The following is an 18,484-nucleotide window of genomic DNA, read 5'->3' on the forward strand; positions in this document are numbered from 1 at the left end:
TGAGCTATTGTGAGGAACATTCACTCAGTATCTGGCATGCAATAAGTGGTCAACAAAGTTAACGAATTGGCAGGAATGAAACATATATTCTAAGTGTGAGATTATTTGTATTAGTTTATTTTACTGCCAATTTCTTCTACTTCTCTCTTGGAGAAAGGTCTAGCCAACATCCGGACTCAGCTTCCCGCTCTCATTTGACCAGTCCTACCGTTTGCCTTTAAACTTGTATTCTGGCTGGAACTTTGAGTGCTAGAAAACCCAAAGAAGAAAAACAAAGGAGAAAGAATAATATTTTAAAATTGTACTTCCTTGCAATCTAGCCTTGAACCTACTTGGCCAGATCAGTCCGCAGTGGCGCTGAAGACATTGTTTGCTCTTTCATGGCCCAAGAAGAGCTGTCAGGAATTGATCTCCCCTTTCTACTTACACAAGCCCATTCTGGGTCATTATGGTTTCTTGGTTAAGCACTTGCGAAACACATATTCTTTAACTGACATTATTTTAGCTCCTTCAGAGTCATTGCCGTCTATCATGCTGAGAAATCTTAGTATTCGACTGTCATTAAATTAATATGTCTATATGGAGTAGAAAATGATAGGAAGAAGACACTGTGCTAAGGCTTATGACAGAAAAGCAAATACTTCAAATGTGTCATAGTGCGACCGCGTGCTTATAAGGCACGGCATTTTTAACATGTAATTTAGTAGTCATAAACTTGCATCTCTCCAAACATGAATTGTCAGTCTTGTTATTGTCTCTCCAACATATATTAGTCCATCATTACTGTAGGTATTGTGGGAGATGTATGAACTTGGCCTAAGGCTCATTCTCTCTAGTCCTTCCTATTAGGTCTATGCACTAATCTGAAATAAAGAAACAAATAAATTCAACTATGTACAATAAAAGTCAGATCCCTTCTGTCCCTTCTAACCCATTTTCTAGGCAGGAGCAGAGTGATCTTCTTAAAAAGCAAGTCCGATCATGTTATAATCCCTTGCTGAAAATGCTTTACTGCCTTTCCATTGGATCTAGGAAAATAATCTAAATTTCTCCCTTGACAGCTGTATTATATGGGCCCTGCCTCCTCCCTCTCTGCCCTCATCTTCCGCTGTCTCCCGTCAATGGCCTGTCTTGTTGTTCCTCTAAATGCAGCCTTGGGAACTTTGCAATTGCTGTTCTCTGTGTTTAGAGTGCTCTGTCCCTAGTCTTTTGCATTTCAAGGTTTTCATATCTCAGCCCAAAGACCACTTCCTCAGTGAGGCTTTCCATGACCACCTATACTAAATTAGCAGCCTCACCCTCCAAATACTCTCTATCCTTCTGCTTATTATTATTATTCCTATTATTATTATTATTATTATTATTATTTAATACAGCCCTCATCACCGTTCCAAATCATGTTCATCTCTGTTTTCTCATTTGCTGTCTTTTCCGTCCAGCATGAAGGCAAGAAACTTACGCGTCTTATTCATTGATATAGTCCCAGCACCTGAATCAGTCCCAGGCACTCAATAAATATTAAGATGAATCATATGGTGATGCTTCAGAGAGGTGGGATGTCTCTCTTAGGTGCCTGATAAAGTGTATTATTATCTAAGGGCAGGTTCTCATTCAAGCTCTGTATTGATTTAGCTGTGTCAGCTCAGACAAAGTATCCACATGGCTGAACTTTACTTGATTTGTCATTAAAATGAGGAGAAGGACATAGCGGCGTTTTTCAAATTAGAACCAAAAAATCAATAATGGATATACTCTTTGTAATATTTTAATATTTCAAAAAGGTTGATGGAAACCTGATGCTTTATCCATATTATATTTGTATGGAGCAAATGCATTATCAATTTTGGGGCTTTGTCTAGGATTCTTTTAGTTCACAATAATTAGTAGTTTTGTGTCTTTTATTTACAAGAAGGGTAAAAACAAGCCAAGGGTAATTTCGTTTTGTAGCAATAGTTTTTCAAAGAAATTTTCAAAGGAAATTTCATCAAGGAAATTTTTTCAAAAGAAAAGTTCTTTTTCAAAGATTTCAAGACTTTCAAAAGAACATTTCAAAGGAAAATGAATGAACGTGTTATTGGGGCTGGAAAGGCATTGGTGGAAATGAGCTGTAAGTGTCTTATCAGCTTCAAAAGTCTGTGATTCTTAGTACACGATTCAGAATTCCTAGTTGCAAGCAACAGAGTCCATTCCAGCCAGTTACCACAGAAGGAGATTTAATAAAGAACGGCAGGTACCTCAAAGAATCGGCAAGGCAGCAAGTGGCAATGACTGAAATCACCTCGGGATTACAAAATATTGGTACTCTAATTCTGTCATTGTCAGATTGATTTTTTTACACAAAATTTCTTGGTTAAAGCATATATAATATCAATGTTGATAGGTTTGAAGAGTCTCCTAAGTGATCTCCTTCTATCCATTTCTTTTCCTCTAATTACTTCTCCACCAAGAAGCCTGAGTGAGCTTTTCAAAATGCAAGTCTGATCATGTTAGCCAAGCTTTCTCTTCCCTACTTCCCTCAAGCAATAGAAAGATTTTCTGCACTTCTTAACATGAAGATTACAATCTTCACAGGGCCTACACAGCCTTGTTATGTCCTGGCCCCTGCTTTTCCTGTCTTATCTTGTGCCATGTTGCCCCTAGATTTCTCTGCTTCTAATCACACTGACTTTCTTTTGGGTCCACCCAGTAGCCATATTCTCTCCTGTGTGAAGACATCGGCAATCCTGCTCGCTACCCCAATCTCACTCCCAGGCTAGATAACTGCTGTTCCTCCTTTGGATCTCAGCTCAAGTATCATGTTCTTGGGGAGCCTTTCTCCCGAATGACGAGATGACAGTCATTAGCAGGGCGCACATGCATACATAAGGCATTGCTGCAGAAACAATACTAGGTATCACACTGCAGACAGGAAGTAACACATTAGAGAACTGCCATGAATTATGTATCTGAAAGAAATGAAATCAGTATCTTGAAGAGATTTCTGCACTCCCATCTTCATTGGAACACTATTCATAATAGCCAACATAAAGAAGCAACCTAAATGTCAATGGATAAAAAAAATGTGGAGATATATATATATAAAATATCATCAGCCATTAAAAAAAATTCCTGCCATTTGTGACAAATCTACATAAACCTGGAGGACCTTATGTTAAATGAAACAAGCCAGACATAGAAAGACAAATACTGTACGTACTCACTGATATGTAGACTCTATAAAAAAAAAGTTAAGCTCACAGAGACAAACAGGAAAACAGTGGTTGCCAGGGGATAGATGGTGGGAGAAGTAGGAAGATATTGGTCAAAGAGTCCAGCTTTCAGTTATAAAATGAATAAGTTCTTGGGATCTAATGTACAGCCTTGTGACTCTTAATAATACCATATTGTAAACTTAAAATTTGCTAAAAGATCAGATCTTAAGCGTTGTGACCATGCACATAAACAAACAAAGTAACTATATAAGGTGAAGGATGTGCTAATTAAATGATGGTGATAATCATTCAACAATATATACAAAAATCATCACATTGTGTACTTTAAGCCTACGCAATTTTATTTTATTTGTCAATTATACCCCAATAAAGCTGAAAAAAGAGTAAGTAAAGGTAAAAATAACATAATGCAGTGAGCAATATTCTAGGAATACATAGGAACATCTAGATAACATGAATAAAATTCTAGGAAAATATAAATCAGCAAAGTGGCCCATCAAGAAGAAAATCAAGTCAAGGAAAGAGTAGTTAAATTTCTTCAATCACAAAGATATGAGACCTACTGAACTTTTTTTAAGGTAATTTCAATTGTATAAAAACTGTTCCAATATATAGAAGAGAAAATAGATCATTACTTATTTTCTGAGTTTAGCAATGACTGTGGCCCCCAAGACAGAAAAGTACAAGCAAGTAAAAATGCACATTAATCACATTTAGAAACATAGAAGCAAAAATTCTAAATAGAATATCAGCAAATCACAATCAACAGTTCATTATAATAATGACATCCTGGTGAACAGTTTAATCTCAAAACTGCAAGGATAGCACAATTTTAAAAAATCTACCAACAAAGTTAATTTGCTAAAATTATCTAAATGAGAAAAGATATATGGTCAAGTGAATATGTGTCAATATATCATTGAATGATACCCAGCTATCATCATGATTTTTTCAAATCTTGGCAAACAATTTACACAAATGTTCCTACCAGATAGAAAAATATATGTACAGTATAAGATGAAACGTCTAGAATAATTTACATTAAGCTCAGAATTTTTTTTAATGTCATCTTTTATCGCCACTGCTAATCAACATTATTCTAAAGGTTCTAGCCACTGCAGTAAGATGAGGGAAGAAAATAACAATATTAAGGGGAAAACGGACAGTAAAACTTGGAAAGTACAAAATGAAATATTATTTATAGAGGATATGATTACCTATATAGCCAATCCAAGAAAATCAAGTGACAATTAAAACTAAAGAGAGAATTCAACAGTGCCTAAAACAAGATAAACCCAATAAAAAAAGAAAAAGATTATAACTACCCTGTCTAGCAAGAATGAGATGGATAAAAGAAATTCATGATATCAGCACTTAGTATCAACTGCACGTGAGACTGAACACGGGACTATGAAATTAGGAACGGAGACATTTGGGTGGAGTTAAATGAAGCTGAAAACTAGAACTTTGAGGTTTCCTCAAGTCATCTTCGCCAACCAAAGTGTCCCGTCCTCTGTCCAATCAAGGGAAACCTGCTACTCCTCTTTAAGAAAAACATCTTTAAGACGGCCTCCAGGGGTGACTTCCGGTCTCCGTCATTTTGGTTCCGGTTCACGCCCGAGCCCGGGAAGACGGGAGTTCCGGCAGAGGCTGTTTCCTGCCGGTTCTAGCCCGTGACGGGAGCGCCGAGAGAGGCTATTTCTCCGCGGGTTCTTCCACTCGGAGTGGAGGACTTTGTCGAGCTTGAGACGTGCCTTTGTGTCTTGTGGGAGCCTTGATGTCCTTCTGCAGCTTCATGTAAGGGAGACTTGCGGTTTCTGACTGGGCTGAAAAGAGTTGGACCTGAATTGCAGTTCTACCACTTATTATAGCATTAAACCTTCTTGAAGTTCTCAGTCTTGAGATAATTTCTTCATTTAAAATGGAACGGCCATATTTCCACTTCTATCCAAGGTAGAGCAAATGGGTCAAATTTATATTCCCACCTGAAACAACCACAGAACCAGACAAAATATATGAAACAGCAGTGTTCAAGTCACTGGAAATCACAGCAGTGAAGGACAATGATCCCTGAGAGAGGGAAAGAAATGCGGTGAAACCTATGATTACCCCCAAGATATTGTTTGAGAGTGTTTCCAGGCTGTGGTGCAGAAAGGGGAACCCAGGCAGAGCCTGATGGTCTCCCATAGTTGAGGAGACGGAGCTAAGTTTCTAGGTGCCCAAGGCAACTAGAGATAGCTGAGCAGAGTACCAGAGAGGAGAGGTGTGGCCAGTGAGAAGGCTGTGAAGATCAGTAGAGGGGCCCACTTGAGTGCTTAGTACTGATCAAAGCATGCATGTGAATAAACCTTCTGAGGCTGGGGAGAGAACCATCAGCCAGAATCAGAGGTAACAATGCCCAATGCATATACTGAGCCAGGACAGTGTGTAGTCACCAGCCAGGCTGGGAAAGGTCATAATTCAATGGGTGATGTGTAGAGTACTCAGGAAATAATATTAGTTCTAGACTCAACACTGCCCCAGACCTGCCTGACAAATCATAAAAGCACTACCTGAAAAGACTGCACTGTTTCCAAACCCTGTAACTGCATCCCTGAGCAAAGCTCAAGAATACCCACAGGAATCCAAAATATCCAGAACCCAAAAAGGTTAAAATTCACAGTGGCTGCCATCAAACTAAAGATTGCAGGGCATGCAAAGAAACAGGAAGACAAGGCCCATAATGAGAATAACCAATCAATCAACCAAATCCAACCCAGTGCTGGCACAGGTGTTTGAATGAGCAGACAAGGACCCTAAAATAGTTATTATCAGAGTATTCTATATGCCCAAATGTTAAGTAGAAACATGGAAGATATAAGGAATCAAACTTCCAGCCTGAGAAAACCTGGAAACTACCATGAAAACTACCATGTCTGCGATGAGAAAGAAAAAATCCACTAGATGACATCAATAGCAGAGTAGAAATGGCAGAAGTAAATACACGTGAACTTTAGGACATAGTGCTAGAAACTATCCACAATGAAAAACATAGAGAAAAAGTACTCCAGAAAAGGAAAGGAAGAAAAAAATGACAGAAATAAGGAAAAAGAAAGAAAGGAAGAAAGAAAAGAGCATCAACTAGAAAACAAATAGCAACTTGGCAGATGTAAACTAAAGAATGTCAAAATGAGTTTTTAGACATGACACTGGAAAAATTAATCACCAGCATGCCGTCAGTACAAGAAATATTTAAGGAAGTACTCAGGCAGAAGGAAAATTATACTAGAAGGAAGTTGGACCTATACAAAGGAATGAAAAGCACTAGAAATGGTAACTACCTGGGTACACTTATAAGAATTTTACTTATGGTACTTATGGTCTAAATCTCTGGAAAAGATAACTGATTGCTTAAAGAATAACAAAAACAAAATTAAAAAACCCAGTGTATAATGGAGTATTTAACATATGCGTAAATAAAGTGTAGGACACCATAACATCAAAGCTGACAGGAGAACAATGGAACTATGCTATAACAGGATTCTTACACTATACGTGAAGTGATACAGTATCACTTGAACATAAACCCTGAGAAGTGAAAGATGCGTAGCATAAACCTTAAGGGAACCACTGATAACATTGATACAAAGTTATAGCTACTAAGTCAGCAGAGGATATAAAATACCTATTTAAAACACTCAGTCAATACAAAGAAGGCAGAAAGAAGTGGAAAATGGGGCCAAAGGACAGTTGGGACAAGTTAGAAAACAAATAGCAAGATGGTAGATGTGAACCAGAGAACATCAATAGTCACATTAAATGTAAATAGTCTGAGGATCCGATTAAAAGGCAGATTATCACATTGAAAAGGAAAACAAGACCCACTTATATGCTGCCAACCAACAGAAATACAAATTTCAATATTATAAATAGGTTAAAAGTAAAAGGATGGTAAACACCAGTCAAAGGAAAGCTTCAGTGGCTATACTACTAATAAAAGTAGATTTTAGGGCAAGAAATATTACCAGGGACAGAGAAGATCATTTCATAATGAAAATAAGGTTAATTCATCTGGAGGCCATATAATCCCAATCATTTATTAACATAATAAAATAGCTTTAAAATACACAAATCAAAAATTGATAGAGTTGTAAGGAGAAAGAGACAAATCCAGAATTATAGCTGGAGATTGTAATACTTCTCTCTCAATATGATAGAACAAGTATATGAAAACTCAGCAAGGATATAGAAAACTTGAATAACACCATTAAACAAGTTTACCTGACTGACATTTATAGAACAAGCCACTCAATAAGAGCATCAAAACATTTCCCTTTCAAGTACACAAGGAACATTTACCAAGATAGACCGTATTTTGGGCCATAACACAAGTATCAATTAATTTTAAGAAGTGCATAAGTCATACAAATTAGGTTCTCTAACCACAATGGAATTAAATTAAAAATCAGTAACAGAAATACTTGTAAATTCCCCAAATGTTTTGAAACTAAATAACACAACACACTTTTCTTTGTTTGGTATCATGAATCTACAACTACATGAGGAACATTATGTTTACTAGACTCCCCCCATCACCAAGTCCCCCCCACATGTCCCACTACAGTCACTGTCCGTCAGTGTAGTAAGATGCGGTAGAATCACTACTTGTCTTCTCTGTGCCGTACGGCCTTCCCCATGCCCCCACCATATTATACATGCTAATCATAATGGCTCCTCCTGTTATAATACATGGAACTTTTATTTGTTTCTGTGTTTTGTTTACTCTATAGCTTTAGAATGTAGACAACAAAAGTTATCTGAGGACCCTGAAGAACCTATTATCAGTAATCAGGTTGGAGAAGTCTCCACGAGCACATAAATATTATCTATCATTTATGGAGGTAATATAGTATAGAGCTTGAGGGGAACACTCTGGAACCAAGGAGTTTTACATTCAAATCCTGACTCAGCTACTTAGTAGTGGTGTGACTTTGGACAAGGAAGGTAATTTCTGTGTCTCAATGTATTTACTTTCAACATGAGAGTTAAAAATAGTTCCTGCATCTTAGGATTATTGTAAGGGCTAGATAAAGCCATGCATTTGAAGAAAGGAGCACTGAGCCTAGCATACAGTTGGCACTCAATGACTGCCATGCTATTATATGATTTATTGGGCTCTTGCTGTAGCAGAGAGATCACTAGATCACTTCTGATTGAAGAATCTGGAATTCAGGGTGCATTTGGTTATCATTCAGAACTTTCTACCCTATGATATTACATTGTCCTAATGATACCAAGAATCTGATCGTGCTTGTAATGTCTTTTAAGAACATGTTTCACCCTTTCCCCTCACACCTATCTTCTCTCAGGGGTTGATCCTTACAGTTTTGACACATTCCTTAGTAAACACCACCATTATGGTTTTATGGTAACCCATTTTCAGGTAAATGTGATGTATTAGAGGAAGAATTCCTGCATTTACCAAGCTTGAAGGGTGATTTACGTACAATGACAGGTTAAACTGAGCTAGTTTCCCATGCTGATATAAAACAGGTATTGGGAGTCTTGTCCTTCCTGGTCCCTGACTCTGCTCACTTAAAAGGTGATTTATTCTCATCCACTTCTCCATTTTTCCTGACTTTGTCATTATTTTCCCATAAGCAGACATCATCTAAGTTTTCTTACTACTTTGTCCAGGGGCCAAGCCTCCAGAAATCACTTGCCTTTGTTTTGATGAGGCCTGGCTTACCATCTTCAGCAGAGTCAGTTTACATTCTTTTTGGAATATATGTCAGCCTCAGTCTTGGGATTTGGGGCCCCATTCTCCCTCTACCGTCCCTCCTATGTTTCCACTTGCATCTGGGACCAGCCAGAGTGGACTGAAGGGGGTCTCAGGACTCCTTTTACGCTGGGTGTTCCTGGGAACTTGGGAGCTCAGTGTTGATGTTTATCTGCTCCTGTGAGTTCTTGTTAGTTTGAGGCGTTCAGCTGCCTGGAGCACAGGAAATAACATGTGTTTTGAGTGATAGCTTTGAGTTGTAATAGATAATCGATGCTGCTCATCCTCAGCCAGTTCCTGCTACCCAAACAGTTGAGTTTTGTATGACAAGAATAGTGCCTTTGACAAAAAAGAAAACTGGATATCAGCAGGTTACTCTTGTAAATATGTGTGCTTCCAGGTATTCCTTGAAAATGACTGAACTAGGCTTTCACTCTGGAACTTGAATACACTCTGTGTTTTACACTGCTGACGAATTTAAAACCAGTCAGCCTCTTCTGTTGTGCTGAGAGTTGCACCCCATGTGGAATCAAATAGAGAGGCTGGGGTGTCCAGGGAGTCAACAATAAGCAAACACTAACTGCGTGCCAGGCTCTGAGCCCAGCACTTTACCTGGTAGCTTAGCTGACGCTCACAACAACCTTGAGAAGTAAGTTTTGCTATCCCCATACTACATATAGGAAAACTGAAGCCCAAGGAGGGTGCCAGACTTACACATAAATGGTGATCTAGGATTTAGTCTCAGCTCTGTGTGAATCTAAGGGCTCATCCTGCTATGCTGAACAGCAGGGTACTATGCTGGGCAACACTGGTGAGGGCCAGCTGCGTGTCACAATAACAATAGCTACAATCTATATTGCGCTTCCTAAAGTTCCAGGCACTGTTGTAAGTTTTCATTAATTAAACCTCGTAAAACTCTGTGAGGTAGTCATTATTATCTCCATTTTACAGATGAGAGAACTGAGGCATGGGCTGCTCCACATCATAGAGCTTTAAAGTGGCAAAGCCAGAATCTAAAGGCAGGCAGTATGGAGCAACTAACCTCCTATATTCACTAGCATATTTGATTAATTAGTCAGGTCATTAGCATATCACTTGCTTCAGTTGTCTATCGCTACATAAGCACCTACCCAAAAATTCAGTGACTGAAAGAATCATTTTATTTCATTCATGGTTTTATGAGTCAGGAATTCAGGAAGGACTCAGCTGGGCCCTTCCGGGATCCACGCATCATTAGTTGAGGTGAAAGAGGCTAAAGCTACTTCCAAGGCGACCTTTCACATACGTGCTCGGTGCTTTCTTTTCTCCCTCTGTCTCTCCTTTCAGGATTTCATCTTCTATGCAGCTTGGGCTTCTCACAGTAGGGTGGTTTCAGGGTGGTTACACTTCTAACCTGTTGGCTGGCTTATAAGATGCAGGCACAGACTTTACCAGGCCAACTAATGATTTTGTCCAGAATTGGCACAGTGTCATCTCTGCCAAATTCAAAAGGTCAAAGCTTTCATAGGGCCTACCCAGATTAAAAGGTAAAGAACCGACTCCACCTCTTGCTGGGGTGGTAGCAAGGTCACATTGCAGAGGAACATGTGGGGTGGGCTCTTTTTGAAAAGTGTGATGTGCCACACCCTCCTCCCCAGCTCAATCAGTCATGGGTTAGAGACTTAAAAGTCACAAGCAGAATCAATCCGGTAAGGGACCTGCTGTTTACGTCACAGTGCTGTGTCATTTATTTTAGCACTGTACTTTAAGAGAGTGTCCTTACATAATATATGAAGGCATGTCTTATACATTAAGGCTTCAAGAAAGCAATTCAATGGTGTTTCTTGATTGAATGAAATTTCATAATTTTTGGTGCCCAAGAAAATGATGCAGTGAAAGATCCATTCTTCACCAAGATCTGAACTAACTTCCAGTAGAATGTAAAATCTGTTGAGGGCAGGGGTTGTAGATGAGACACCGTTTGTTTCGTGGAATAAGTATCAGACATAAGCCACAGATTTAGACTTGTTATCATCTGAATTGGCATGACACAGGGATGTCTATGGATCAGCCTGGGTACACAGCCATCCCAGTATGTAGAGCTGTGCGTATGTCTTCCAGGATGCTAGGTGCAGATTTTGCCAGAAGCTGGGCTGCCTTTGAAGGGGTGTGCCAATCCATCAAAACCCGTTAAACTCAATCTAGGAGCTACGAGAGGAGGTTAAGGGACCTGGCTCTTCAGAACCAATACATTGCTGCACCATGTGGTATTTTCAGTAATCTACAACAGCGGCTCTGGATTCAAAGTGGAGGTGTTTCTGCTGTGTGGAGCTCCTAACTGATGATAACACTGGCAGTTTTTTTCACATGTCATCTAATGATGTTGGAAGAATCACCAAGTATTTGTCAAAGTAACAATGATAACTTTTCTATGAATGTACCATGCTGCTATACTCCACTGAACTTGCATAATTAACTCTGCTCCCATCCCTATCCTCTTAGTGTTCAGTAAATATTTATCCAACAGACCCACATAATTTGCTACTGTGTATTGTTACAAAAAGCACAGCAAGAAAACTTGGAACCTGACGGCTTATCCTACTGGGTGTCAGTGCTCAAGCTATTACTACTGTTGGAATTATGTATCTTTAGGAATTTTGTAATAGCACGTCCAGGCTCTGTGAACTTAGGGAAATCACAAAAATAAATAAATCCATTTCAGCTGGATCCAGATGTTGACCTAAGTTACATGAAGGACAGAAGCATACCTGTTCCTCTAAGCCTAAGATGAAGAACAAAGATCTTTAGCATCTAATCAGATAAGGTATCTGAACGACACACATTGTCCAAGCGTTCCTGGCTACCTTGATTATTTCTTCCCTTATGTTTGATGATAAGAGTGAGTTTGATGTGGTCACACGGGCCCTTCGAAGAACCAGGCATTTAAACAGAACTTACTGGTGTTTGAAACACTCCTTGGTTTTTTTATGAGGAGAAGGTTTGCATGATTTGACCTCACCCAATATTATTTTACCTGTGCTTTAACAATCACAATTAAGGCCACTTAAACACTCATTCATTAGGGGGTCACTTTAAATGTGGGACCTTTATTTGGAAAATTCTATTCTCCCTGGACATGGCCATCGTTCTATGGAGGTCTAGCCTTCCTGGATTCTGACTATAAGCCAGGTGCTTTGATGAGGTCTGATCCAGGACCAGTAGATGATGACCCTGTTGTTGAAGAAATTAAAGAAGCCCTTAAAGAGGATTGCAACACATTAAGATATCCCTGTGGAAAAGGGAAATGAGATATCAGAATGCCCACGGTTTCAATGTCGTTGCAGCTGGTATGCACCCTACTCAGTAGGTACCTGTTGCAGTTCAGGTTCCCAAGAACTAGACTCTGAGACAGAGATTTGCGTGTAGGAGGCTTTTGCAGGGAGGCTTTTGCGATTAATCACTATGGGAGAATGGAAGAAGCGAAACTGGGTAGAGGGAGCAGTTGAACAGAGAAGCAATTACAGCAGAGGCCTCAGCTGAACCTCTGGGGAACTGAAGACCTGAGATGGCCCTGAAGACTTGTCCCAAACTGATTCAGGTGGGTCATGTTTCTATATACTCAGACTGGGCAGTCTTTATAGACCCAGATTCGGGGTTGGTTTCCCACAGGAAGAGGGTATGACCTTGGGTGAGGCAGCTGTCTTCAGCAGAGGACAGTTCTAGAGAGGGCAAATAGCCAAAGGCTTTCAGCTGCCAGGACTCTCAAAAGCTGAGGAAATGAGTGCTTCAGCCTTCAGGGAGCACCTTAGCAGCACATCACAGCATCCACTACAGAGCTCATAATGAATAAGCTCCTGCAACAATGCAGGACATTTGGGTCTTGTTGGTTCTTAATGTCTACTGGGTTTTTATTCGACAAATGGTACTCGTTCCTGCACTCGTTCATGATATCATGAAAAAGACATTTTAGGAATGTCAAGCAGTTGTTGATTTCTCATCCTGTCAGTACATTTTCATGAATATGTATTACTTTTTCTTACCACTCATGCTTCACCTCAGGTGGAAAATGCCACATAGTTCTGAGGCATAGAGTGCTTTCTACTCAAAAACAGAAAACCATCTGCATAACCAAAATCCCACACAAATTGAAAAATGAAGATGTGCTATTAATTTCAGGATTCTAATACTTTCTGACTACCTCATTGTCATGTCTTCACAATTTACAATAATTCCCCTACTATTTTTTCAAAACAAGTTTCATTTCTTTATGTCCTTATTTATTGCAATCCATTAGCTGTACACTGCTTACTGTGTGCCAGGCACTGTTCCAAGTGCTTCACAAATATGGATTCTTTTAATTCTCCTGACAATGCTATGAGGTAGGGAAAGTTAATAAATTGATTTTATAGATGATCAAATGAAGGCACTAAAGAAGGTTTAGTTACTGACACAGCTGGTTAGTAGTAGAGCTGTGATTCCAACCCGGGTAGTCTACTTCTAGAGTCCATGCTCCTCATTCCTATGCTATGCTCCTTTGTTACATTAAATGCTGATGCCATTTGGCTTCTTCTATCCCCTGCTTGAAAGAATGATGTGAGACTTGGATGTGAGATCTCCATTTCTCACCTCTTGGAACTGATTAAACAATATTTTAATCTTATGGGATCCCAGAAAGTTCTCTCTCTTAAATGTTTACGTGTATTTGGTGTGTGTGTGTGTGTGTATGTCTGTGTGTGTGTCTGAGTTGGAGGGAAAGTGATGCTGGTGGTGGTAAGGGTTGAAGCAGTGAGTATGAATAGAAGAGAAAAGAGTTGTGCACATACAAAATTTATGTTCTTATTCTAAGAGGCAATAATTATTGTTCTGCCAAGATTATATCCTAGAATATCATGGAAGTCTACACTAGAAGTTAGGAGGACTATGTTGGTGATCTAAAATTACTCTTGATGAGAACAATTTAAGAATGAGAACAATTTAAGTTCCGTCCAGTCCAGATTAGTCAGGATACTCTTTCAGAATAGTCTGCTTTTCCATGTGAAGTTTACTAAAAATCTTTGGTTAGGAATACATAACCATTTTTCTATACCATGATAAGAACTTTTATTGTACTATGCTCAATTCCTTTACAAAGTATCTTGGAGTTCCTCCAGTTTCATCTTAAATGTCACAGATACGCACCAGTTATTGTAACAGATACTGCCAACTACGTTAATTTCCAATGATGGGCCCTATTTACCTCTCTTGCATTATGCTCTTTGGAAAAGAACTTTCTCAGAACTGTTATCAGGAGCAGGGCAGCCTTCTAAGATTTGGGCAGAAAGACATTCTGCCGGAGCTTTTATTGCCTTATGTGCCATTTCCCCTCAACCCCAAGGCCTGGTCTTGCCATGTGACTAAGGGGGCAGCATCACAAAATTTGCTTTCAGCCTCTCCATTCTGTCAGAGGTGCAGATGGAGTTGCGATAGAAATGGCACAGGTGCTCCTTTGCCTAGACTCTAATTTCTCTACACCACAAAACTGAAAAAGGTGTTTCCTGCCCAGATTATTGTGGACAGATCTGGGTGGTACATAGTCTAAATCACAGAAGCAGTTCTCACAGATAGGTATGACAACAAAGGAACCAAGATTGTTGTTTTGAATTTATTTTCTAGCCACACACCTTGCAAATTCCCTGGCCGTGCATTAAATCATTTCACCCACATCACAGGGACGGAGAGTGGAGAAATCTCAGATTTCCATATGCACCAGTGTAATATATGGCCATGAGCCAGCTGGTAAGGCCAGCTTCAAAGGGACCCCTGCTTGTTTATTAAAGTGGGATTCCTCAGACCACAGAGGGTCCATGGACATACTGTCAGAAGTCTGTGCATATTCTATGAAAGTTTACTGATTCAATATTTAGATTTTGATAATAATTTGAATATACTAAATTAAACATAATCCATTTAATCCTATTGGCCAGTTCACCCTGAGTCTTGTCACTGTATTTCAGTGGCTGCATGTATGATTAGGTCTGCTCTCATATTGGTGTTAAATAATATCACTTTACTGTCAATACCTGTGTTAGTCAGGACTCTCCAGAGAAACACAACCAATAGGATTGATCTGTCTATCTCTCTCTCTATCACCTATCGATATACATACAAGAGGAGATTTATTACAGACATTGACTCACATGGCTATGGAGGCCAAGAAGCCCTACAATCAGCTGTCTGCAAGCCGAAGAACCAGGAAAGCCAGTGGTATAATTCGGTCCGACTCCAAAGGCCTGAGAACCAGGCAGCCACTAGTGTTAAGTCCCAGAGGCCGAAGATCCAAGAGCCAGGAGCTCTGATGTCTGAGGGCAGGAGGAGATGGATATCCCAGCTAAGGAAGAGAGAATTTCCCCTCCTTTGCCCTTTTGTTCTATGTGGGCCCACAGGGGATTGGATAATGCCCGTCTACTTGGAGAAGGCTGGATCTCTTCACTCAGTCTACTGAATCAAATGCAATGCTAATCCAGAAACACCCTCACAAACACACCCAGAAGTAAGGTTTTACCAGTTCTCTGGGCATCCCTCAGCCCAGTCAAGTTGACACATGAAATTGACCATCACATTATGCAATTTAAAAAATGTACGGTGGATGTAATATATAAAAGATGTCTTCAGCCTCCTGTAAAAGGCAAACAACCTAACAGCCAACGGAGTAAGAGCAAAGGCTGCACAGTAGTTTGAAAAAGGAAAAGGGGTGCGAAAACTGAGTTATTAGGTGTCACATGGTAGTAAAGGTTTGTTGAACTCAAAAGAGCTCGCCCTGTAGCAGAACCACTTAGAAACAGGCTCACCCCTGCCTCAGAGACTTTCCGGCCACTGTTCATTTTGGAACACTTACCACCGTCCCCAACCTCTCCGCAAATAATACCCAAATACTCCTTTTCTTCAAGTTTTTATACAAACGTCACCTTTTCCATGAGGCCTTTCTTATATTACAAATTCCATCAATACATAGAGAGTAAATATTTAAACAAAGAAAACAAAAACTATTTGGAGGCCCAGATTGGAGATCGAGACCTGCCAATGTACATATTATCTTCCACTAGTGATTACTCTCATTTCTGATCCTAGGATGAGATTTGAAGATACAGATTCTAGAATTCCTTTCCTTTTGTTTTAGTTTTAGTTTTTTCTTCTGCTTGCATGATGCTTGCACACTCCAGAATGTTTGTACGCATTCTTTTTGAAGCTCCAGAAAAGTGGCATGGAAGTTTTGTTTGTGGCAGGAAGAAAAAAGGTGGGATATAAACAGATTTGGGTTCCCCAGGGATGTTAATGGCACTGCATAAAAGTGAGTAATACCAAATAGCATGCGCATTGCTTTTATTCTTCTCTATCATCATATTTTCCCCAAAATCCAATGTCACACATATAAGACAATTTTTAGCATTAGAAGGGGCAGTCATAATATTAGACGACAATTTCTTCTTCCTTATCACAGGGCACCAGAAGGGCCCAGGTTAGAGTCTTGGAGTTGATATACCAACACTAAAGATAGCATTCAAACTATGATAAAACTTTAGTGAATTGCAAAGTTAACACGGAAGAAGTTCCATCTCGTGATGATAACTTGCAAGTATTTTCTGAAAGATCAGGTGTGGCCATCCATACTTTTAGATACATAGGATGGATTTTTAAGAATTTAGCTGGTATTTGTTTGCTGTCAGTTGAACTCGAGATTGTCATCAGCCAGTGTCTATAGTGAAAGCCACTTGTGATCAGAGTCTGATGAACTAATGGGCCAGAAATCCCTAATATATTCTGGATAAAAAGAGATTGGGGGTCTTGCGGGACCTAAACAAAAGGCTGATTAAAGGTCCCAAACACAGCTGATTCAGCAAGGGCAGTCTTGGCTCTTCCTAGCACCCATTGCTAAGAGCTGGAGGCGAGAAAGCCCTGTCAAACCTGTCAAAGCCATATCTGACTGTGGCAATGTTTAAAGTGAGTGTTCGGTCCCCTGTTTATTTCTCCTCTGTCACTAGCTTTGAAAGCTGTCCTGCCAAGAAAAAGCAAGTAGCCAGACATATGTCTGAAACTTCAGCCGCTATAGCGGACTTCAGGAGGCCCACTTCTGAGGACTGGACAGAGAGGTTTGGGTTTGACAGGAGAGCGTACTCGGCTCAGCCTTTTTGAGGCTGGAGGTCTGTCACAGGTTGGTTTCCTTCAGAAGCAGACTGAGTTGGAGATAAGCATACAGGAAGTTATTAGAGGGGCTCTAGGGAGGAGTACTGGTAGCCGGGAGGGGAAGGAAGAGGGACTGAGCAGAGGGACAAGTCCAGCTGCGATCAAGTCTCAGTGGTAAGTCCTGACCAGCCCCACAGGCAGCCCTGAAGTTGGAGTGGTTTCCAGAGTTGTCCCAAGTTGGGTCCAAATGAACAGGCCCTGTAGACCCCCACATTGACCAGTCACTGGGTTTGGGCCACCCCAGGAAGGAGGTGCGATCTGAAGCCAAGTGTTCTTCAGCTCGGGCAGGCTGGGAGGAGAGGGTTGACAGTTGAGGGCTGTCTGCTGAGGGTGCTGTCAGCAGCTGTAATCCTAAGAGGGGTTTCTCGATGGTGGATCCCAATGTTCACCGCAAGGCCTAATTTCAGGGCAGCTGGCTCGCAGTTCCAGCCCCAAGCCTGGCCTGCGACGTGAAGAGTGTGCTGGCTCCTGTGATGTGTCCTACCTACTCTGTGAGCAGCAGGGTTTGCCTCTTATGCAATGCCAGGTCTAAAGGTAGGGCCCTGGCTGGCTGTGATAACGGTAGAGCTCCACGAAAAACTCCAAGATAGTGCTAACGATATCAAGAAGAATACTAAACACAGGCAACAGTGCCTGGCACTCTTCTAAGCCCTCTCCACGTGTTACTTCATGAGGTGCGCACAGTAACCCCATGACCTGTAGTTTTGCAGCTCTCGAGGAATCGGAGGGGACAGAGACAGTGAACTCCTCCTCCACCACTCAAAGATGAGGAATTCAGGGGTAGTGGGTGATCCCAGGGGTACCACAGGGGTAGTGGGTGATCCCAGGGGTACCACAGGGGTAGTGGGTGATCCCAGGGGTACCACAGATGTTTCTTATTTTCCTGCATGGTCCTTCTGTCAAGGTGCTCCCAGAAGAGCAAGGTGCCTCCTGACACAGCTGGAAAAGGCAAAGTTTCAGCCAGAGAAGGCTTTGGCTGCTGTTCTGCAGTGAGGCTTTCTAAGAAAGAGCAGACTCTCCCTGAAAGCTTTTCTGAGTTCTGAATACAAGGGCTGTCCCGAAATGGATTTGAAAACACACTTCAATCTGTCTTCAATTTATGTTCCCCATATATAAAGGGAGAGAGCATGTGGCTATATACAAACATCACCTCCCCTTGGCCTCACGAGCCCTGGGGTCTCTGCTATTTCTGAGACAGAGAACCTTACCTCTAAAGTGAGGCAGTTGGACCAGAGGGTCTTTAAGGCTTTTCCCACCTCTAAAAATTTATGTTGCTATCAAAGTCGATAGTAATTCATAAAAGTAATTCAGAAGG

Source organism: Manis javanica, chromosome X, assembly GCF_040802235.1.
Source record: "Manis javanica isolate MJ-LG chromosome X, MJ_LKY, whole genome shotgun sequence".
NCBI lineage: Eukaryota > Metazoa > Chordata > Mammalia > Pholidota > Manidae > Manis > Manis javanica.